At 54.4% G+C, this 21956-nt stretch overlaps 1 long non-coding RNA gene across 1 annotated transcript; it reads right to left on the reverse strand.

Moving 5' to 3' along the window:
- Positions 1-24: 24 nt before the first annotated feature.
- LOC133357783 (uncharacterized) lies at positions 25-19068 on the reverse strand. Its single transcript, XR_009756994.1, has 3 exons — positions 18830-19068; positions 2863-3025; positions 25-92 (listed from the first exon to the last, which is right to left on the reverse strand). It is a non-coding gene; the product is annotated as an uncharacterized LOC133357783 (long non-coding RNA).
- Between the last annotated feature and the right edge of the window lie 2888 nt (positions 19069-21956).

Raw genomic sequence — 21956 nt, forward strand, 5'->3', positions numbered from 1 at the left:
CCACCTCCTCCACCTCATCCTCCACCTCCTTCGCCCCCCCGGGGTCGCGGTCGAGGCGACCCCGGGCGGCCGGCCTCCCGGCTGCTCGCTCGCTGGGAAGAAGTGGAAAGAATAAATGAACCCGTAAAAACAAAGTTTTTCACAATAAATCCTGTATATGCGTGGCGGCTAGAGTCCTCCCGTCCTCTGGCTTGAGATGGCTGCCACCTATGGGTCAGATGATTGTCTGCCACCATTAAGCAATTGGTAATTAAATATTATATTTTTTCCTAAAAAGTGTAAAATTTTGGGAAAAAAATTTCACGAAAATACATTGTCTCGCACAACGAGTCTGTGTGCAAAATGTCAAAATGTGTTGCAGTCGAAACGTCGTGATAATTTTATTGTTTAATATTTTTATTATTTTATTATTTCCCTTCTACGTGATTACTTTACCGAAAGAACCAAGAATATGAATCCCTGCAGTCACGAAAGCTTTAAATAAAAAAAATATAATAAACTCGCTTTACTACCCGGCTTCGCCCGAGACTTGGATTGGATTAAACGCGGAGGGTTGAGGGGGGGGGGTGCGTGACGTCAGCAGTCACACACTGCGTGACGTCAGCAGTCACACACTGCGTGACGTCAGCAGGAACAGTGCGTGACGTCAGCAGGCACACTGCGTGACGTCAGCAGGCACACTGCGTGACGCTGCCGCATGCGGGTGACATCACAGATGTGACGTCACCGCTCACTTGCCGTGCAAAATATAACCATTATTGCACCCCTCCCCCCACCCCAAAATACAAAAGTCTAGTTTTATACTTTTTGCATTGTGTACAGTCTGGAAGCTACCCACATGCCAAATGTCAAGTTTGTAGCATGTCGGGAAGTATGCTAAACATTTCGAACAGACACACATATTCACAAATTTCCCTTTTATAGAAATAGATATTAATAAGCTAGGAATGGCGATAGGAAATAATAAAAAAATTGAAAATTTGCTGAACGTTTAATGAGGAATTATTTTAAGATAATTTTAAAATAGAAATTTTACAAAAAATCCAATTAAACATTTGTTTTAGAACATTGTTAAATGATATAAAGTCACGCAAAAAATAATTGACATTTTTTAACGTATCAAATTAGAAAAAATAATAATACAAATTTATACAAAAAATAATCATAAAATAGTGAAATAAATAACGATACAAATGGTCGTAAAAAATATTTTTTTTAAATCATCGAACGCGCACATCGATTCTAACAGAATCACAATCGTCGTTAAGACTGCAGGAGGAGTGCGGTGACGATGCAGCTTTCCCTCCCCACAGAACACCTTGTCCTGCGGAGGGAGCTGGTAGGAACGTCGGGTTGCTCGGTCAATGGCCTGCAGGGTCAACGGCGGCGTGGTGTATTCCGCAAATATGCCCGACTGTGAGGGCGGGCACAAGCCGGCGTGAGTAGGTGAAACGTTGAGTTTTATAAGGGCACCACGGGGTGACCAGCCCCTCCCCACCCAGCCCCACCCCTCCCACCCCCCACCCAGCCCCACCCTCCCCACCCAGCCCCTCCCCACCCTCCCCATCCAGCCCCTCCCCACCCTCCCCACCCTCTCTCTGTGCGAGTCTACGGGTCTCTGTGTGAGTCTATGGGTCTCTATGTGAGTCTATGGGTCGCTATGTGAGTCTATGGGGATCTGTGTGAGTCTATGGGTCTCTGTGTGAGTATATGGGTATCTGTGTGAGTCTATGGGTCTCTGTGTGAGTCGATGGGTCTCTATGTGAGTCTATGGGTCTTTTTGTGAGTATATGGGTATCTGTGTGAGTCTATGGGTCTCTGTGTGAGTCTATGGGTCTCTATGTGAGTCTATGGGTCTCTGTGTGAGTCTATGGGTCTTTGTGTGAGTATATGGGTCGCTATGTGAGTCTATGGGTCTCTATGTGAGTCTATGGGTTTCTATGTGAGTCTATGGGTCTCTAGGTGAGTCTATGGGTCTCTGTGTGAGTCTATGGGTCTCTGTGTGTGTCGGTGGGTCTCTATGCCAGTCTTTGGGTCTCTATGAGTTTACGGGTCTCTGTGTGAGACTGTGGGTCTCTATGTGAGTCTATGGGTCTCTGTGTGAGTCTATGGGTCTCTGTGTGATGAGTCTACGGGTCTCTATGTGAGTCTATGGGTCTCTGTGCGAGTCTATGGGTCTCTATGCGAGTCTATGGGTCTCTGTGTGAGTCTATGGGTCTCTGTGTGATGAGTCTACAGGTCTCTGTGTGATGAGTCTATGGGTCTCTGTGTGAGTCTATGGGTGTCTGTGTGAGTCTATGGGTCTCTGTGTAAGTCTATGGGTCTCTGTGTGAGTCTATGGCTCTCTGTGTGAGTCTATGGGTCTCTGTGTGAGTCTATGGGTCTCTGTGTGAGTCTATGGGTCTCTGTGTGAGTCTATGGGTGTCTGTGTGAGTCTATGGGTCTCTGTGTAAGTCTATGGGTCTCTGTGTGAGTCTATGGGTCTCTGTGTGAGTCTATGGGTCTCTGTGTGAGTCTATGGGTCTCTGTGTGAGTCTATGGTTCTCTGTGTGAGTCTATGGGTCTCTGTGTGAGTCTATGGGTCTCTGTGTGAGTCTATGGGTCTCTGTGTGAGTCTATGGGTCTCTGTGTGAGTCTATGGGTCTCTGTGTGAGTCTATGGGTCTCTGTGTGAGTCTATGGGTCTCTGTGTGAGTCTATGGTTCTCTGTGTGAGTCTATGGTTCTCTGTGTGAGTCTATGGGTCTCTGTGTGAGTCTATGGGTCTCTGTGTGAGTCTATGGGTCTCTGTGTGAGTCTATGGGTCTCTGTGTGAGTCTATGGGTCTCTGTGTGAGTCTGTGGGTTTAACCTCCGTGACCTTACCGGCGTGACCTGGTGAGTGACCGGTAGCTGCTGCATCTCCTCTCATCGCTGTCAGCATCCATCCCGCAGCGGTGCTCGCTCACCACTCCCTGCTGGGGTGGTTGTTGTTGTTGTTGATGTTGTTGTTGTGGCTGTTGTTGTTGTCAATGGCCACCACCTTAGTCTGGACCGAACAGACGACATAACGATCGAACTTTGAATCATTGATATCATCGCCATCATCATCATCATCGCCACCATCGTCGTAATCATCATCGTCATAATCACCATCATCACCATCATCATTGTCAATCATCATAATCATCATCGTCATCATCATCGCCGCCATCGTCGTGATCATCATCGTCATAAACATCGTCAATCATTGTAATCATCATCATCATCATTGTCGTCATCATTGTCGTCATCATCGTCGTCATCATCGTCGTCATGATCACCATCGCTGATGTCATAATCACCATCATCATCATTGTCAATCATCATAAGCATCACCATCATCATCATCATCATTGTCATCATCATCGTCGTCATCATCGTCGTCATGATCACCATCGCTGATGTCATAATCAGCATCATCATCATTGTCAATCATCATAAGCATCATCATCATCGTCGTCATGATCACCATCATCATCGCTGATGTCATAATCATCATCAGCAATAAATCCACTGCTGGATGTTACGATCCGCACGGCACCTGCCCCTGGGCACCGTCGTTCCGTCTCCATGGCAGCCGCTCCACCGGGGAGATGGAGCGGTGCACTTGCCCCAACGGCCTGCCAAGCCTATACGGGGGGCCTTTGTATGTGTCTTGCTGTTCAAAATCCTCTCAACATCATCATCAACAACAGCTGTTGCTGTTTGCCACTAATTGGCGGTGACGTCACCACGGCGCTTGTGCCAGGCTAGGTGCACTTTAAGGTCACGTGACAGACCCAGGTGTTACGGGTTGACTGCTGTACCAGGCTAGGTGCAGGAGGAGGTCACGTGTACAGCCCCTGGTGTTACGGGTTAACTGCTGTGCCAGGCTAGGTGCAGGAGGAGGTCACGTGGACAGCCCCAGGTGTTACGGGTTGACTGCTGTGCCAGGCTAGGTGCAGGAGGAGGTCACGGGACAGACCCAGGTGTTACGGGTTGACTGCTGTACCAGGCTAGGTGCAGGAGGAGGTCACGTGTACAGCCCCTAGTGTTACTGGTTAACTGCTGTGCCAGGCTAGGTGCAGGAGGAGGTCACATGACAGACCCAAGTGTTACGGGTCGACTGCTGTACCAGGCTAGGTGCAGGAGGAGGTCACGTGACAGACCCAAGTGTTACAGGTTGACTGCTGTGCCAGGCTAGGTGCAGGAGGAGGTCACGTGGACAGACACAGGTGTTACGGGTTGACTGCTGTGCCAGGCTAGGTGCAGGAGGAGGAGGTCACGTGGACAGCCCCAGGTGTTACGGGTTAACTGCTGTGCCAGGCTAGGTGCAGGAGGAGGTCACGTGACAGACCCAGGTGTTACGGGTTGACTGCTGTGCTAGGCTAGGTGCAGGAGGAGGTCACGGGACAGACCCAGGTGTTACGGGTTGACTGCTGTACCAGGCTAGGTGCAGGAAGAGGTCACGTGTACAGCCCCTGGTGTTACGGGTTAACTGCTGTGCCAGGCTAGGTGCAGGAGGAGGTCACGTGGACAGCCCCAGGTGTTACGGGTTGACTGCTGTGCCAGGCTAGGTGCAGGAGGAGGTCACGGGACAGACCCAGGTGTTACGGGTTGACTGCTGTACCAGGCTAGGTGCAGGAGGAGGTCACGTGGACAGACCCAGGTGTTACGGGTTGACTGCTGTACCAGGCTAGGTGCAGGAGGAGGAGGTCACGTGGACAGCCCCAGGTGTTACGTGTTAACTGCTGTGCCAGGCTAGGTGCAGGAGGAGGTCACGTGACAAACCCAGGAATTACGGGTTGACTGCTGTGCCAGGCTAGGTGCAGGAGGTCACGTGGACAGCCCCAGGTGTTACGGGTTAACTGCTGTGCTCGGCTAGGTGCAGGAGGAGGTCAGGTGACAGACTCACGTGTTAAGGGTAAATTTGTGTGCCAGGCTAGGTGTGCCAGGCTAGGTGCGCCAGGCTATAATTCTGGTGGTAATGATGGTGGTGGCATGAGTGGTGATGGCTGTGATGATGATGGCGGTGATGATGATGGCGGTGATGATGGCGGCGGTGATGATGGCGGCGGTGATGATGGCGGCGGTGATGATGATGGTGGTGGTGATGATGATGATGGCGGGGGTGATGATGGTGGTGATGATGGTGATGATGATGGCGGCGGTGATGATGGCAGGGATGATGGTGGTGGTGATGATGATGATGGCGGTGATGATGATGATGGCCGTGATGATGGAGGTGGTGATGATGATGATGATGGCGGTGATGATGGCGGTGGTGGTGGTGGCGGTGGTGATGATGATGGCGGTGATGATGGCTGTAATGATGATGATGGCGGTGGTGGTGGTGGCGGTGGTGATGATGGCGGTGATGATGGCTGTGATGATGGTAGTAATGATGATGATGAGTATCGTGGTGCTGATTGATGATAATAATGATGGCGGTTTCGATGGTTGCGGTGACGGTGATGATGGTGATGTTGGTGGCCGTGATGATGGCCGTGATAGTGACGATGATGTCCGTGATGGTTGTGCTGATGGTCGCTGCGGTGATGATGGTGGTGGCGGCGATGGCGATGTTGGTAGCGCAATGCGGAGTGTGTCTGCCGCTCCGTGCCGCAGTATTCGCCCACTCCTCATCGTAAATTACTCCCCTCTTCCCTCTCCCCTCCTGCCTCTCTCTTTCTTTACCCCCATCTCCCTCCCCTCTCTCTCTCCTCTCTCCATGTCTCTCTCGTGTTTCTCTACGATCAGAGGAAACAAGAAGATGCTCGGTGTAGTCGGCACTTTGCTTCGTTCATCATTGCGTTTTTTTGGGGTTTTTTTCTCTTCCAATGCTTTGCTCTCTCTCGCTCTCGATTTCCACTACCCCCCCCCCCTCTCTCCTACCCCCCCCCCCCCCCACTCTCTCTCTCCCCCCCCCCCTCTCTCCTGCCCCCCATCTCTCCTACCCCCCCTCTCTCTCTCTCCTGCCCCCCCTCTCTCTCTCTCCTGCCCCCCCTCTCTCTCCTACCCCCCCACTCTCTCTCTCCTGCCCCCCTCTCTCTCCTACCCCCCCTCTCCCTCTCTCCTACCCCCCCTCTCTCTCTCTCCTACCCCCCCTCTCTCTCTCTCCTACCCCCCCCTCTCTCTCCTACCCCCCCCCCTCTCTCTCTCCTGCCCCCCCTCTCTCTCCTACCCCCCCTCTCTCTCTCTCCTGCCCCCCCTCTCTCTCCTACCCCCCCTCTCTCTCTCCTGCCCCCCCTCTCTCTCCTACCCCCCCTCTCTCTCTCTCCTGCCCCCCTCTCTCTCCTACCCCCCCTCTCTCTCTCTCCTACCCCCCCCCTCTCTCTCTCCTGCCCCCCCTCTCTCTCCTGCCCCCCTCTCTCTCCTACCCCCCTCTCTCTCTCTCCTGCCCCCCCTCTCTCTCCTACCCCCCCCCCCCTCTCTCTCTCCTGCCCCCCCCCTCTCTCTCTCCTGCCCCCCCTCTCTCTCCTACCCCCCTCTCTCTCTCTCCTACCCCCCCCCCCTCTCTCTCTCCTGCCCCCCCTCTCTCTCCTACCCCCCCTCTCTCTCTCTCCTACCCCCCCCTCTCTCTCCTACCCCCCCCCCCTCTCTCTCCTGCCCCCCCTCTCTCTCCTACCCCCCTCTCTCTCTCTCCTGCCCCCCCTCTCTCTCCTACCCCCCCCCCCCTCTCTCTCCTGCCCCCCCTCTCTCTCCTACCCCCCCCTCTCTCTCTCTCCTGCCCCCCCCTCTCTCTCCTACCCCCCCTCTCTCTCTCTCCTACCCCCCCCCTCTCTCTCCTACCCCCCCTCTCTCTCTCTCCTGCCCCCCCTCTCTCTCCTACCCCCCCCCTCTCTCTCTCCTACCCACCCCCCTCTCTCTCCTACATCTCTTCTCTCTCCCTTCTATCTTCCCTCTCTCTCCTGCATCTCCCCCCCTCTCCGCCCCCCTCTCCCCTCTCCCCCTGCTCCTCCCTCCCCTCTCTTCATCTCCCCTCTCTGTCCCCTAACTCCCCTCTCCCTCCGCTCTCTCCCCATCTCCCTCCAATATATCCCCCCCTCCCTCCCATCTCCCCCTTTCCTCTCCCTCCCCTCACCTCTCCTCCCTCCTCTCTCCCCTCTCCCCTCCCCCCTCCCCCCTCTCCTCTGCCTCCCCTTCCTCCCCTCTCCCCTCCCCTCCCCTCCTCCTCCCCTCCCCTCTCCCCTCCCCTCCCCTCCCTCCCATCTCGTCTCCCCCCCTCCCCCCTCTCCTCTGCCTCCCCTCTCCTCCCCTCCCTCTCCCCTCCCACCTCCCCTCCCCCCTCCCCTCCCCCCTCCCCTCCCCCCTTCCCCCTCATCCTCTCCTCCCTTCCCCCCTTCCCTCCCCTCCTCCCCTCCCTCCCCCCCCTCTCCCCTCCCTTCCCTCCCTCCCCCCTCCCCCCTCCCCTCCCCCCTCCCCTCCCCCCTTCCCCCTCATCCTCCCCTCCCTCCCCCCCCTCCCCTCCTCCCCTCCCTCCCCCCCCTCCCCTCCCTCCCCCCTCCCCCCCTAGTTGAACTCTGATCTCGCTCCACTCTGCCTGGGGCTGAGGTTTGATTGATTATTTATTTATGTGTCTCATCCTTCCCGCGCCAATTAAAGCCCAAAATTAATACCGCTGCTGCTGCTGCTGATGATGCTGCTGATGATGCTGCTGATGGTGCTGCTGCTCATGCTCTTGCTGCTGCTGATGCTGCTGATGATGCTGATGATGATGATGCTGATGATGATGCTGCTGACGGTGCTTCTGCTGCTCATACTCCTGCTGCTGATGCTGTTGCTACTGCTGATGATGCTGCTGATGATAATGATGCTGCTGATGATGCTGCTGCTCATGCTCCTGCTGCTGATGATGCTGATGATGATGCTGATGATGATGCTGATGATGATGCTGATGGTGCTTCTGCTGCTCATGCTCCTGCTGCTGATGCTGTTGCTACTGCTGATGATGCTGCTGATGATAATGATGCTGCTGATGATGCTGCTGCTCATGCTCCTGCTGCTGATGATGCTGATGATGATGCTGATGATGATGATGCTGATGGTGCTTCTGCTGCTCATGCTCCTGCTGCTGATGCTGTTGCTACTGCTGATGCTGCTGTTGCTACTGCTGATGATGTTGGTGTTGCTGCTCATGCTGCTGCTGATGATGATGCTGCTGATGCTGCTGATGGTGCTGCTGATGGTGCTTCTGCTGCTCATGCTCCTGCTACTGATGCTGTTGCTACTGCTGATGATGCTGCTGATGCGGCTGCTATTGCTGATGATGATGCCACTGCTGATGATGGTTCTTCTGCGTCTACTGCTGATGATGCTGCTGCTGATGATGATGGTTCTTCTGCTTCTACTGCTGATGATGCTGCTGATGCTGCTGCTGATGATGATGTTGATGCTACTGCTTCTGCTGCCACTGCTGCTGATGATGATGCTTCTGCTGATGATGATAATGCTGCTGATGATGATGCTACTGCTGGTCGAGACTAAGCACAGAGCAGCCGCCAAAGGACGGAACGCGACGTTCCTTGGCACGGAGATGGAGAGACGGGGTGGAGGAGGTGGAGGAGGTGGTGGAGGTGGTGGAGATGGTGGAGGTGGTGGTGGTGGAGCTGGTGGTAGAGGTGGAGGAAGTGGTGGAGGTGGTGGAGGTGGAGGAGGTGGAGTAGGTGGATATGGTAGAGGTGGAGGACGTGGTGGTGGTGGAGGTGGTGGAGGTGGTGAAGGTGGAGGAGGTGGTGGAGGTGGTGGAGGAGGTGGTGGAGGTGGTGGTGGAGGAGGTGGAGTAGGTGGATATGGTAGAGATGGAGGACGTGGTGGTGGTGGAGGTGGTGGAGGTGGTGAAGGTGGAGGAGGTGGTGGAGGTGGTGGGGGAGGTGGTGGAGGTGGTGGTGGAGGAGGTGGAGTAGGTGGATATGGTAGAGGTGGAGGACGTGGTGGTGGTGGAGGTGGTGGAGGTGGTGAAGGTGGAGGAGGTGGTGGAGGTGGTGGAGGAGGTGGTGGAGGTAGTGGTGGAGGAGGTGGAGTAGGTGGTAGAGGTGGTGGAGGTGAAGTTGGTAAAGGTGGTGGAGGTGGTGGAGGAGGTGGAGGTGGTGGAATTGGTAGAGGTGGTGGAGGAGGTGGAGGAGGTGGTGGTGGAGGTGGTGAAGGTGGTGGTGGAGGTGGAGGTGGTGGAAGTGGTGGAGGTGGTGGAGGTGGTGGCGAAGGAGGCTCGTGAAGGATGCTGCTGGGCAGTTGGAGGTCGATTGGTCGTGCGTTCTGTCCCATGCACCTAGCCTGGCACACCAATTAACCCATAGCACCGGGGTCTGTCCTGTAACCTCGTGCACCTAGCCTGGCACAGCAGCCAACCCACGGCACCTGCCGAGTCTGTCATGTGACCTCCTCCTGCCAGCAGCGAGCCTTCGACACTTCACGTGGCCTCAAAGTGCACCTAGCCTGGCACGGGCGCCGTGGTGACGTCACCGCGGGTATTGGTATTGTGAGTTAGTGACTGGGTGAGTGAGCAGGTAAGTATATGAGTGGGTGATTGAGTTGGTGAGTATATGAGTGAGTTGGTGAGTTGGTGAGTATATGAGCGAGTGGGGAAGTGAGCAGGTGAGTATCTGAGTAAGTGGGTGAGTGAGTTGGTGAGTAGGTGAGTGAGCAGGTGAGTATATGAGTGAGTGGGTGAGTTGGTGAGTATATGAGTGGGTGATTGAGTTGGTGAGTATATGGGTAAGTGTGTCAGTGAGTGGGTGAGTATATGAGTGAGTGGGTGAGTGAGTTGGTGAGTAGATGAGCGAGTGGGTGAGTGAGTTGGTGAGTAGATGAGCGAGTGGGCGAGTGAGTGGGTGAGTAGATGAGCGAGTGGGCGAGTGTGTGGGTCAGTATATGGGTGAATGGGTGAGTTGGTGAGTGGGTGAGTATATCAGTGAGTGGGCGAGTGAATGGGTGAGTATATGAGTAAGTGGGTGAGTGAGTTGGTGAGTAGATGAGCGAGTGGGCGAGTGAGTGGGTGAGTATATGAGCGAGTGGGTGAGTGAGTTGGTGAGTGCGTGAGTATTTGAGTGAGTGGGTGAGTGAGTTGGTGAGTGGGTGAGTATTTGAGTGAGTGGGTGAGTGAGTGGGTGAGTATATGAGTGAGTGGGTGAGTGGGTGAGTGAGCAGATGAGCGAGTGGGCGAGTGAGTGGATGAGTATATAGGTGAGTGCCTATGGCATGGAGTGTCCCTCCCCTCCACTCCCCCCCTCTCCCCTCCCCTCCCCCCTCTCCCCCTCCCCCCTCCCCCCCATGGCCCCACCCCCCGTGGTCCCAGTGTGCAAGTCGAATCCCTGAGACGCCGGTTTTGAGGAGGAGGCAGGACACCACCTAAGGCACACGCACACAGACAAAGGTCCCCCGTGTAGCCCACATGGGCTGCTGGGCCAAGTGCTGCTAAGCGAGTGGTGTCGGTCAGCACTACGCCTGCCCGGCCGCCTTTGTCTCCCCAGTGGACACACACAGACAAGACCATACACACCTTTACATAGAGACATCAACACACCCACACATACCAACACACACAGACACACGACCATACACCCCTTTACATAGAGACATCAACACACCCACGCATACCAACACACACACACAGACACGACCATACACACCTTAACATAAAGACATCAACACACACACATATCAACACACACACAGACACACGACCATACACACCTTTACATAGAGACATCAACACACCCACACATACCAACACACACACAAAGACAAAGATCCCCCGTGTAACCTTTGGCAGGCTGTTGGGGCAAGTGCTGTTAATGAGTAGCGCCTATGAAGGCCGGCACGGCACACGAGGGGGTGGGTGGACAGCACCACGCCCGGCCGCCTTTGTCTCCCTGAGTGACGATGTTTACTACACACCGCACCAGGTACTCATTTGAGGCTGAGTCGACCTAGATAATCGTCAATCACACAGCGACACACACACAGACACACACACACAGAGACACACTGACACACAGAGACACACACAGACACACACAGACACACACAGAGACACACACACAGAGACACACACACAGAGACACACACAGAGACAAAGACACGCACACACAGACACACACACACAGAGACACACACACAGATTCACAGAGACACGCACACACAGAGACAAAGACACGCACACACAGAGACACACACACAGAGACACACACAGAGACACACACAGACACGCACACACAGAGACACACACACAGAGACACACACAGAGACACACACACAGAGACACACACAGACACGCACACACAGAGACACACACACAGAGACACACACAGACACGCACACACAGAGACACACACAGACACGCACACACAGAGACACATGCACCACAAATTCTCTGGGTTGCCTAGCGACGGTGAGGCTTGATAATTTAAGGAAGAGTTGCATGAGTGGGGGAGGGGAGAGAGAGAGCGAGGGGAGGAATTAGAGAGAGCAGGAGAGTGACAGGGAGAGTGACACAGTGAGTGGGTGGGTGGGGGACTAGGTTGAGTGAATGGGTGGGTGGGTGGGTGAGCGAGTGGATGGTGAGCGTGTGGATGAATGGGTGAGTGATTTGGTGGGTGAGTGAGCAGATGGTGAGTGAGTGGTTGAATGGGTGAGTGATTTTGTGGGTGAGTAAGCGGATGGTGAGTAAATGAATGGGTGAGTGATTTGGTGGGTGAGTGAGATGGTGAGTGAGTGGATGAATGGGTGACTGATTTGGTGAGTGAGTGGGCAGATGGTGAGTGAGGGGATGAGTGGGTGAGTGATGGTATGATTGATATTGTGGGTGAGTAAGCGGATGGTGAGTGGATGAATGGGTGAGTGATTTGGTGGGTGAGTGAGATGGTGAGTCTATGAATGGGTCAATGGGTGAGTGATTTGGTGGGTGAGTGAGCGGATGGTGAGTGAGTGGATGGTGAGTGAGTGGGTGGGTGAGCGAGTGGATGGTGAGTGAGTGTATGAATGGGTGAGCGAGTGGATGGTGAGTGAGGGGATGAATTGGTGAGTGATGGGATTATTGATTTTGTGGTTGAGTAAACGGATGGTGAGTGGATGAATGAGTGAGTGATTTGGTGGGTGAGTGAGATGGTGAGTGAGTGTATGAATGGGTGAGCGAGTGGATGGTGAGTGAGTGGATGAATGGGTGAGTGATTTGGTGGGTGAGCGAGATGGTGAGTGAGTATGAATGGGTGAGCGAGTGGATGGTGAGCGAGTGGATGCATGGGTGAGTGATGGGATGATTGATTTTGTGGGTGAGTAAGCAGATGGTGAGTGGACGAATGGGTGAGTGATTTGGTGGGCGAGTGGGCAGATGGTGAGTGAGGGGATGAATGGGTGAGTGATGGGATGATTGATTTTGTGGGTGAGTAAGCGGATGGTGAGTGGATGAATGGGTGAGTGATTTGGTGGGTGAGTGAAATGGTGAGTGAGTGGATGAATGGGTGAGTGATTTGGTTGGTGAGTGAGATGGTGAGTGAGTGGATGAATGGGTGAGTGATTTGGTGGGTGAGTGGGCAGATGGTGAGTGAGTGGGTGAATGGGTGAGTGATTTGGTGGGTGAGTGATTTGGTGGGTGAGTGGGCAGATGGTGAGTGAGTGGATGAATGGGTGAGTAAGTGGGTGGGTGAGTGAGTGAGTGATTGATTGATTGAATGATTGATTCAGTGGGCGAGTGAGCGGATGGTGAGTGAATGGGTGGGCAGATGGTGAGTGAGTGGATGAATGGGTGAGTGATGGGATGATTGATTTTGTTGGTGAGTAAGTGGATGGTGAGTGGATGAATGGGTGAGTGAGTGAATGGCTGAATGGGTGAGTGAGTGACTGCATGAGTGATTGGGTGAGTGAGTGGAGGGTGAGTGAGTGGATGGTGAGTATATGGGTGAGTGGGCGAGTGAGTTGGTGAGTGGGTGAGTATACGAGTGAGTTGGTGAGTATATGAGCGAGTTGGTGAGTATATGAGTGAGTTGGTGAGCATATGAGTGAGTTGGTGAGTGTATGAGTGAGTTGGTGAGTATATGAGTGAGTTGGTGAGTATATGAGTGAGTTGGTGAGCATATGAGTGAGTCGGTGAGTATATGAGACACCACACACACACAAACACCCACACACACAGACACAGAGACACCACACACAGAGACACCACACACACACAGAGACACCACACACACACACAAACACCCACACACACAGACACAGAGACACCACACACAGAGACACCACACACACACAGACACACCACACACACACACAAACACCCACACACACAGACACAGAGACACCACACACAGAGACACCACACACACACAGACACACCACACACACACACAAACACCCACACACACACAAACACCCACACACACAAACACACAATGTACGACAAAAGGAGCGTGCAAACATTTCGTGCAAACAAACAAAAAAAGAATTCACACCACGACAAACAAATTGGGCCGGTCCAATTAATAAATCATGCAAACGTGAATCGTCGGGGTGGGTTTACTTGGGCCAATTAAGGCACCACCCCCTCGCCCCCCCGTCTAACGAGACGCCACGTGGCCCAGACGTCGACCGAGTCATCCTCTCGATGAGCGCCACGCAAAGCCAAAAGATCCCCCGGCGTGGCCTCGAGCGAGCGCCGTTTCACGCTGGAGCATTAGCAGCAGCAGTGGCTGAATGGGTGGGTGAGTGGGTGGGTGGGTGAGTGAGTGAGTGGGTGAGTGGGTGGGTGGGTGAGTGGGTGGGTGGGTGAGTGGGTGGGTGGGTGAGTCTCTGAGTTGGTGGGTGAGTGGGTGGGTGAGTGGGTGGGTGGGTGGGTGAGTGGGTGGGTGAGTGGGTGGGTGGGTGGGTGGGTGGGTGGGTGGGTGGGTGCGTGGGTGGGTGGGTGGGTGGGTGCGTGGGTGGGTGGGTGGGTGGGTGGGTGGGTGCGTGGGTGGGTGGGTGAGTGGGTGGGTGAGTGGGTGGGTGAGTGGGTGGGTGAGTGGGTGGGTGAGTGGGTGAGTGGGTGGGTGAGTGGGTGGGTGAGTGGGTGGGTGAGTCTCTGAGTTGGTGGGTGAGTGGCTGAGTGGGTGGGTGAGTGGGTGGGTGAGTGGGTGGGTGGGTGCGTGGGTGGGTGGGTGCGTGGGTGGGTGGGTGAGTGGGTGGGTGAGTGGGTGGGTGGGTGGGTGAGTGGGTGGGTGAGTGGGTGGGTGAGTGGGTGAGTGGGTGGGTGAGTGGCTGAATGGGTGGGTAAGTGGGTGGGTGAGTGGGTGGGTGAGTGGGTGGGTGAGTGGGTGGGTGGGTGGGTGAGTGGGTGGGTGGGTGAGTGGGTGAGTGGGTGAGTGAGTGAGTGAGTGGGTGCGTGGGTGGGTGCGTGGGTGGGTGCGTGGGTGCGTGGGTGCGTGAGTGGGTGGGTGCGTGGGTGAGTGGCTGGGTGCGTGGGTGGGTGGATGGGCAGGCCAGCACCACACCTGGCCGCCTTTTGTCATTCAGCAGCGTGCGAGGCACCTGGACACGAATTCACTTCCCACTTAATTGAGTTGTCATCGTCGCGAAAGGGTGGGAGGGAGGAGGAGGGGGGGTTACGGCCCAATTAATTAACTCACAGCGCACAGAACCTTGACCAATATTAACACGCAGTCCACACGCATTAGGAGCTCGCTGTGACGAGAGCCGAACTGCTGCTGCTGGCTAATGCCACGGTGATGATGGTGATGATGGTGGTGGTGTGGGGAGCGGTGGTGTCGCGGTTAGCGCTACGCTGCGCTACGAACCTGGCGACCCGGGTTCGATTCCCGCTCACGGCCAACACCAGTGACGATTATCTGAACCGGTCCTGGACCCTCCCCCTAGGTCGACTCGGCCTCAAATGAGTACCTGGTGCGATGTGTAGTAAACATCGCTACTGGGGAGACAAAGGCGGCCGGGCGTGGTGCTGGTCACCCACCCCCTCGTGTGCCGTGCCGGCCTTCATAGGTGCTGCTCGCTAGCAGCACTTGCCCCTACAGTCTGTTACAGGCTGGTGGTGATTAAGTTGAAGTTTATGATTAAATAAAAAAAACACTTTGATGATGTTGATGGTGGTAAAGCAATTGGTGATGATGTTAAAGTTGATAATGACATTGATTGATTATGAAATTGATTAAATTGTTGATTACAATGATGGCGATAGCGATAATGAAAGTGGTGATGGTGGTGCTGGTGGTGCTAGTGATGGTGGTGCTAGTGATGGTGGTGCTAGTGATGGTGGTGCTAGTGATGGTGCTGGTGATGATCGTGATGATCGTGATGATCGTGATGGTGGTGCTGGTGGTGCTGGTGATGGTGGTGCTGGTGATGGTGGTGATGGTGATGATGGTGCTGGTGATGATGGTGATGATGGTGATGGTGCTGATGGTGATGATGGTGCTGGTGCTGATGGTGATGATGATGGTGCTGATGGTGATGGTGATGATGATGGTGATGATGGTGCTGGTGCTGATGGTGATGATGATGGTGATGATGGTGATGATGATGGTGATGATGGTGCTGGTGATGATGGTGCTGGTGATGATGGTGCTGGTGATGATGGTGGTGATGGTGGTGATGATGATGCTGGTGATGATGGTGGTGGTGATGGTGGTGATGATGGTGCTGGTGATGGTGGTGATGGTGATGATGGTGCTAGTGATGGTGCTGGTGATGATGGTGATGATGGTGCTGGTGATGATGGTGCTGGTGATGATGGTGCTGGTGATGCTGGTGATGGTGGTGCTGGTGATGATGGTGCTGGTGATGGTGGTGATGGTGATGATGGTGCTGGTGATGGTGGTGATGATGGTGATGATGGTGCTGGTGATGATGGTGCTGGTGATGATGGTGGTGATGGTGATGATGGTGGTGATGATGGTGCTGGTGATGATGGTGCTGGTGATGGTGGTGCTGATGGTGATGATGATGGTGCTGGTGATGATGGTGCTGGTGATGATGGTGGTGATGGTGGTGATGATGGTGCTGGTGATGATGGTGCTGGTGATGGTGGTGCTGATGGTGATGATGATGGTGCTGGTGATGATGGTGCTGGTGATGATGGTGCTGGTGATGATGGTGCTGGTGATGGTGGTGATGATGGTGCTGGTGATGGTGGTGAAGGTGATGATGGTGGTGGTGATGGTGGTGATGATGGTGATGATGGTGCTGGTGATGATGATGATGGTGATGATGGTGATGATGGTGATGGTGGTACTAGTGATGATGGTGATGATGGTGCTGATGATGGTGATGATGGTGATGATGGTGCTGATGATGGTGATGATGGTAATAGTGATGATGATGCTAGTCATGATGATGCTGGTGATGATTGATGTTCAAAATGAATCTGATGTTGCTGCTGATGATGACCAGAGATATTGAATTGTCGATGATGATGATGATCACGGCTAAGTTGCATATCGCCACGGTGATCGCAGTGACGGCGATCAGTTGATGACTGCTGACGATTCCCAATGACGGCGAAGCTTCCCACTCATCAGCGAGCCCTGCTGCTCAAATCACTTTTGGGTGTTCGTGTACAACTCTGCAGGGATAGTGGTGGAAATTCCACATTCCTATGGCGCCAGGAAGAAGTTCGTGAAAGCTCAAACCACCGTTGACTTCCCTTCCAAAGTGGTTCTCGTTTTATCGACCACGCCGAGAGATGATGATGATGACGACGACGTTGATGATGATGTTTCTAATGATCACCTAACCACCACAACCACCACCACCATCATCATCATCGGAAGCAGCGAATTGACAAAGGCTCCCCCCCGCTCTCCGAGTTGATGGCCAGGCAATGCATCACTACGATTGTCGTCAAAAACACCACCACCACCACCACCACGCGCCCGACCGTCTTTGTCTTCCCCGGTGACGATGTTCTACACATTTCGTAGCAGGCACTCATTCGAGGCACAGTCCACCTCGGGGCGGGAGGCCCAGTTTTGAGATAATCGCCACTGATGTTAGCCGTGAGTGGAAATCGAATGCCCCGGGTGTTTGTCGCTAACCGCTGCGCCACCGCTCCCCATGCAAATGCACAACCACAGCCACAACATCACACGCCGCTGCTAATTAACCAATTACCGCTCTCTCTCTCTCTCTACAATGTGCAGGTGTGTACCCGCGTGTGTGTGTGTGTACGTGTGTGTACCTGTGTGTGTGTGTACCTGTGTGTGTGTGTACGTGTGTGTGCGTGTGTGTGCGTGTGTGTGCGTGTGTGTACCCGCGTGTGTGTGCGCACGTGTGTGTGTACCTGTGTGCGCGTACATGTGTGTGTGTGTGTACCCGGGTGTGTACCCGTGTGTGCGTGCGTGTGTGTGTACGTGTGTGTACCTGTATGTGTGTACGTGTGTGCGTGTGTACGTGTGCGTGCGTGTGTGTGTGCGTACCTGTGTGTGTGTACGTGTGTGCGTGTGTGCGTGTGTACGTGTGTGTACCTGTGTGTGTGGGGAGTGGTAGTGTAGCGGCTAGCTCGCTGCGCTATGAACCCGGCGACCCGGTTCAATTCCCGCTCATGGCCAACACCAGTGACGATTATCTGAACCGGTCCAGGGCCTCCCCTAGGTCAACTCAGCCTCAAATGAGTACCTGGTGCGGTGTGTAAACATTGTCACTAGGGAGACAAAGGCGGTCGGGCGTGGTGCTGGCCACCCACCCCCTCGTGTGCCGTTCCGGCCTTCATAGGTGCTCGCTCACAGCACTTGCCCCTACAGTCTGTTGAGGCTACACGGTGAGGACCTTTGTCTTTGGTACGGAGAGCGGTGGCGCAGTGGTTAGCGCGCCTTGCCGGAGTTCCGATTCCCGCTGCGCTCACGGCGAACATCGAGCAACCCGTGACGTGCCCTCCCCTAGGTCGACTCAGCCTCCACACGGGCACCCTTGGGTGTTAGTAAGCATCGGCACTGGGGGAGACAAAGGCGGCCGGGCGAGGTTTGCTACCGACCACAGCACCACCCCCAGTGATGTGATAGGTGCAGCACTTGCCCTCCGCTGCAGATTACACGGGGGATCTTTGTCTTTGTGTGGCTGTGTGTGTATCTGTGTGTGTGTCTGTGTGTGTGTCTGTGTGTGTGTCTGTGGCTGTTTCTCTGTGTGTGTGGCTGTGTATGGCTGTGTTAGTGTGTCTGTGTGTGTATCTGTGTTTGTGTGTGTCTGTGTGTGTGGGGAGCGGTGGTGCAGTGGTTAGCGCTACGCTGCGCTATGAACCTGGCGATCCGGGTTCTATTCCCGCTCACGGCCAACGACGATTATCTGAACCGGTCCTGTGCCTCCCCTAGGTCGGCTCGACCTCAAATGAGTACCCGTAGCGGTGTGCATTAAACGTCGCCACTGGGGGAGAGACAAAGGCGGTCGGGCGTGGTGCTGGCCACCCACCCCCTCGTGTGCCGTGCCGGCCTTCATAGGTGCTCGCTAACAGCACTTGCCCCTACAGTCTGTTAAGGCTATACGGGGGATCTTTGTCTGCGTGTGTGTGTGTGGCGTGTGTGTGGTGTGTGTGTGGTGTGTGTGTGGTGTGTGTGTGTGTGGTGTGTGTGTGGGTTTGTGTGTGGTGTGTGTGTGGGTGTGTGAGTGTATGTGCGTGTGTGGTGTGTGAGTGTGTGTGTATGTGGTATGTGGTGTGTGTGTGGTGTGTGTATGTGGTGTGTCAGTGTGTATGTGGTGTGTGTGAGTCTATGTGTGTGTGGTGTGTGTGTGTGGTGTGTGTGTGTGGTGTGTGTATGTGGGGTGTGTGTATGTGGTGTGTGTATGTGGTGTGAGTGTATGTGGTGTGTGAGTCTATGTGTGTGGTGTTTGTGTGCGCGCCGCAGTGTACACTGTGTCTCACCGTCCAGCGCCGAGACGCTTGGGGAAGACAAAGACGGACGGCGCGGCGACTCACTGCCACAGCAGGAAAAGGATGAAGATGATGATGGTGATGATGGTGGTGGTAATAATGTTGCAGGAGACGTCTTTCTGCTGTAATCCATTCAGTGTGTGGCGGTGGTGGTGGTGATGGTGGTGGTGATGGGTGAGCAGAGGAGGGAGGATGCGAGTGGGTGGGTGGTGGTGGGGGGTGGAGATGGTGAAGCTGAGAGATAAAGCAAGGAGGATGGAGGGAGGGGGGGAGGTGATGCCGGGGGTATGGGTGGGAGGGAGGGGGGATAAGAGAGTGGAGAAGCGTTGGGGGTTGTGTGTTTGTGGTGTGTTTGTGTGTATCTGTGTGTGTGTGTCTGTTCGTGTGTGTACGTGTGTGTGTATCTCTTTGTGTGTATCAGTGTGTATGTATCTGTGTATCTGTGTGTGTGTCTGTGTATCTGTGTGTGTGTATCTGTGTGTGTGTATCGCTGTGTATCTGTGTGTGTGTATCTGTGTGTGTCTATGTGTATATGTGTGTGCGTGTCTGTGTGTGTGTGTATCTGTGTGTGTATCTCTGTGTACTGTATCCGTGTGTGTGTGTTTGGGGAGCGGTGGTGTCGTGGTTAGCGCTACGCTGAAAATCCAGCTACGACCCGGCTTCGATTCCCGCTCACGGCCAACACCGGTGACGATTATCTGAACCGATCCTGGGCCTCCCCTAGGTCGACTCAGTCTCAAATGAAGTGTCTAGTAAACATCGCCACGAGAGAGACAAAGGCGGCCGGGCGTGTTGCTGACCACCCACCCCCTCGTGTGCCGTGCCGGCCTTCATAGGTGCTGCTCGCTAACAGCACTTGCCCCGACAGTCTGGTCAAGGCTACACGGAGGATCTTTGTCTTTGTTTCAACGCGTTACGAACGCAGCAGGTCTCACACGGCCACCACCAAAACACCAGCGTCGGTTCAAGCGAGCCTGACAGCTGATGAGAAACTCAATGTCGAAGCCGATCTTCGCCTGTGGACATCCGGGCAGTTCAGCAGCGTCGGTTCAAGCGAGCCTGACACTGCTGATGAGAAACTCAATGTCGAAGCCGATCTTCCCCTGTGGACATCCGGGCAGTTCACTAGAGTCGGTCCAAGCGATCCTGACTGCTGATGAGAAACTCAATGTCGAAGCCGATCTTCCCCTGTGGACATCCGGGCAGTTCATCAGCGTCGGTCCAAGCGAGCCTGCCTGCTGATGAGAAACTCAATGTCGAAGCCGATCTTCCCCTGTGGACATCCGGGCAGTTCATCAGCGTCGGTCCAAGCGAGCCTGCCTGCTGATGAGAAACTCAATGTCGAAGCCGATCTTCGCCTGTGGACATCCGGGCAGTTCAGCAGCGTCGGTTCAAGCGAGCCTGACACTGCTGATGAGAAACTCAATGTCGAAGCCGATCTTCCCCTGTGGACATCCGGGTAGTTAACGAGAGTCGGTCCAAGCGAGCCTGCCTGCTGATGAGAAACTCAATGTCGAAGCCGATCTTCCCCTGTGGACATCCGGGCAGTTAACTAGAGTCGGTTCAAGCGATCCTGACACTGCTGATGAGAAACTCAATGTCGAAGCCGATCTTCGCCTGTGGACATCCGGGCAGTTCACTAGAGTCGGTTCAAGAGAGCCTGACACTGCTGATGAGAAACTCAATGTCGAAGCCGATCTTCCCCTGTGGACATCCGGGCAGTTCACTAGAGTCGGTCCAAGCGATCCTGACTGCTGATGAGAAACTCAATGTCGAAGCCGATCTTCGCCTGTGGACATCCGGGCAGTTCACTAGAGTCGGTTCAAGAGAGCCTGACACTGCTGATGAGAAACTCAATGTCGAAGCCGATCTTCCCCTGTGGACATCCGGGTAGTTAACGAGAGTCGGTCCAAGCGAGCCTGACTCTCCTGATGAGAAACTCAATGTCGAAGCCGATCTTCCCCTGTGGACATCAGGTCAGTTCATCAGCGTCGGTCCAAGCGAGCCTGCCTGCTGATGAGAAACTCAATGTCGAAGCCGATCTTCGCCTATGGACATCCGGGCAGTTCACCAGCGTCGGTCCAAGCGAGCCTGCCTGCTGATGAGAAACTCAATGTCGAAGCCGATCTTCGCCTGTGGACATCCGGGCAGTTCAGCAGCGTCGGTTCAAGCGAGCCTGACACTGCTGATGAGAAACTCAATGTCGAAGCCGATCTTCCCCTGTGGACATCCGGGCAGTTAACTAGAGTCGGTTCAAGCGATCCTGACACTGCTGATGAGAAACTCAATGTCGAAGCCGATCTTCGCCTGTGGACATCCGGGCAGTTCACTAGAGTCGGTTCAAGAGAGCCTGACACTGCTGATGAGAAACTCAATGTCGAAGCCGATCTTCGCCTGTGGACATCCGGGCAGTTCACTAGAGTCGGTTCAAGAGAGCCTGACACTGCTGATGAGAAACTCAATGTCGAAGCCGATCTTCGCCTGTGGACATCAGCGCAGTTCAGCAGCGTCGGTCCAAGCGAGCCTTGACTGCTGATGAGAAACTCAATGACGAAGCCGGTCTTCGCCTGTGGACATCCGGGCAGTTCACTAGAGTCGGTCCAAGCGAGCCTGACTCTGCTGATGAAACACTCAATGACGAAGCTGGTTCAGAGATGAGCTCGTGTCGAACTGACGCTGCTGATGGGCCGTGGGGCCTGGTGCTGGTTGTGTAAAATGAAAATCAAAAGCAACTTTTACTTTTCACGGACGCGTCAAGATGAAGCGTCGTCTTGCCGAGTTGAGTGCGACGCACGCGGCCATCAACGGAGCGTGCTGTCGACGGGCTCGTGACGTCACTGTGACGTGGTTGCCCACAATGCAGTGCACCAACACAAAGATGGCTGTCGCCTGATGAAGCTGGTTGTGATTGCTGGCGAAACGTCGCGGCACTCGGATTGTAAATGTTGTGGCTTTGCTCTCTTAGAGTGACTATGTGACTGAGTGCCAACAGAATATGCAGGAAAAGGCGGCAAAATATTGCAGATAAAACACCGTACACCAACACTGAGTGCAAAAATCCCAGTGGGATGCAAGTCAAACAACAACAACCACAAGACAACTTAGATTAAGGCCATCA

Source organism: Lethenteron reissneri, chromosome 59 (genome assembly GCF_015708825.2).
Source record: "Lethenteron reissneri isolate LAM-NWPU_2019-01 chromosome 59, ASM1570882v1, whole genome shotgun sequence".
NCBI lineage: Eukaryota > Metazoa > Chordata > Hyperoartia > Petromyzontiformes > Petromyzontidae > Lethenteron > Lethenteron reissneri.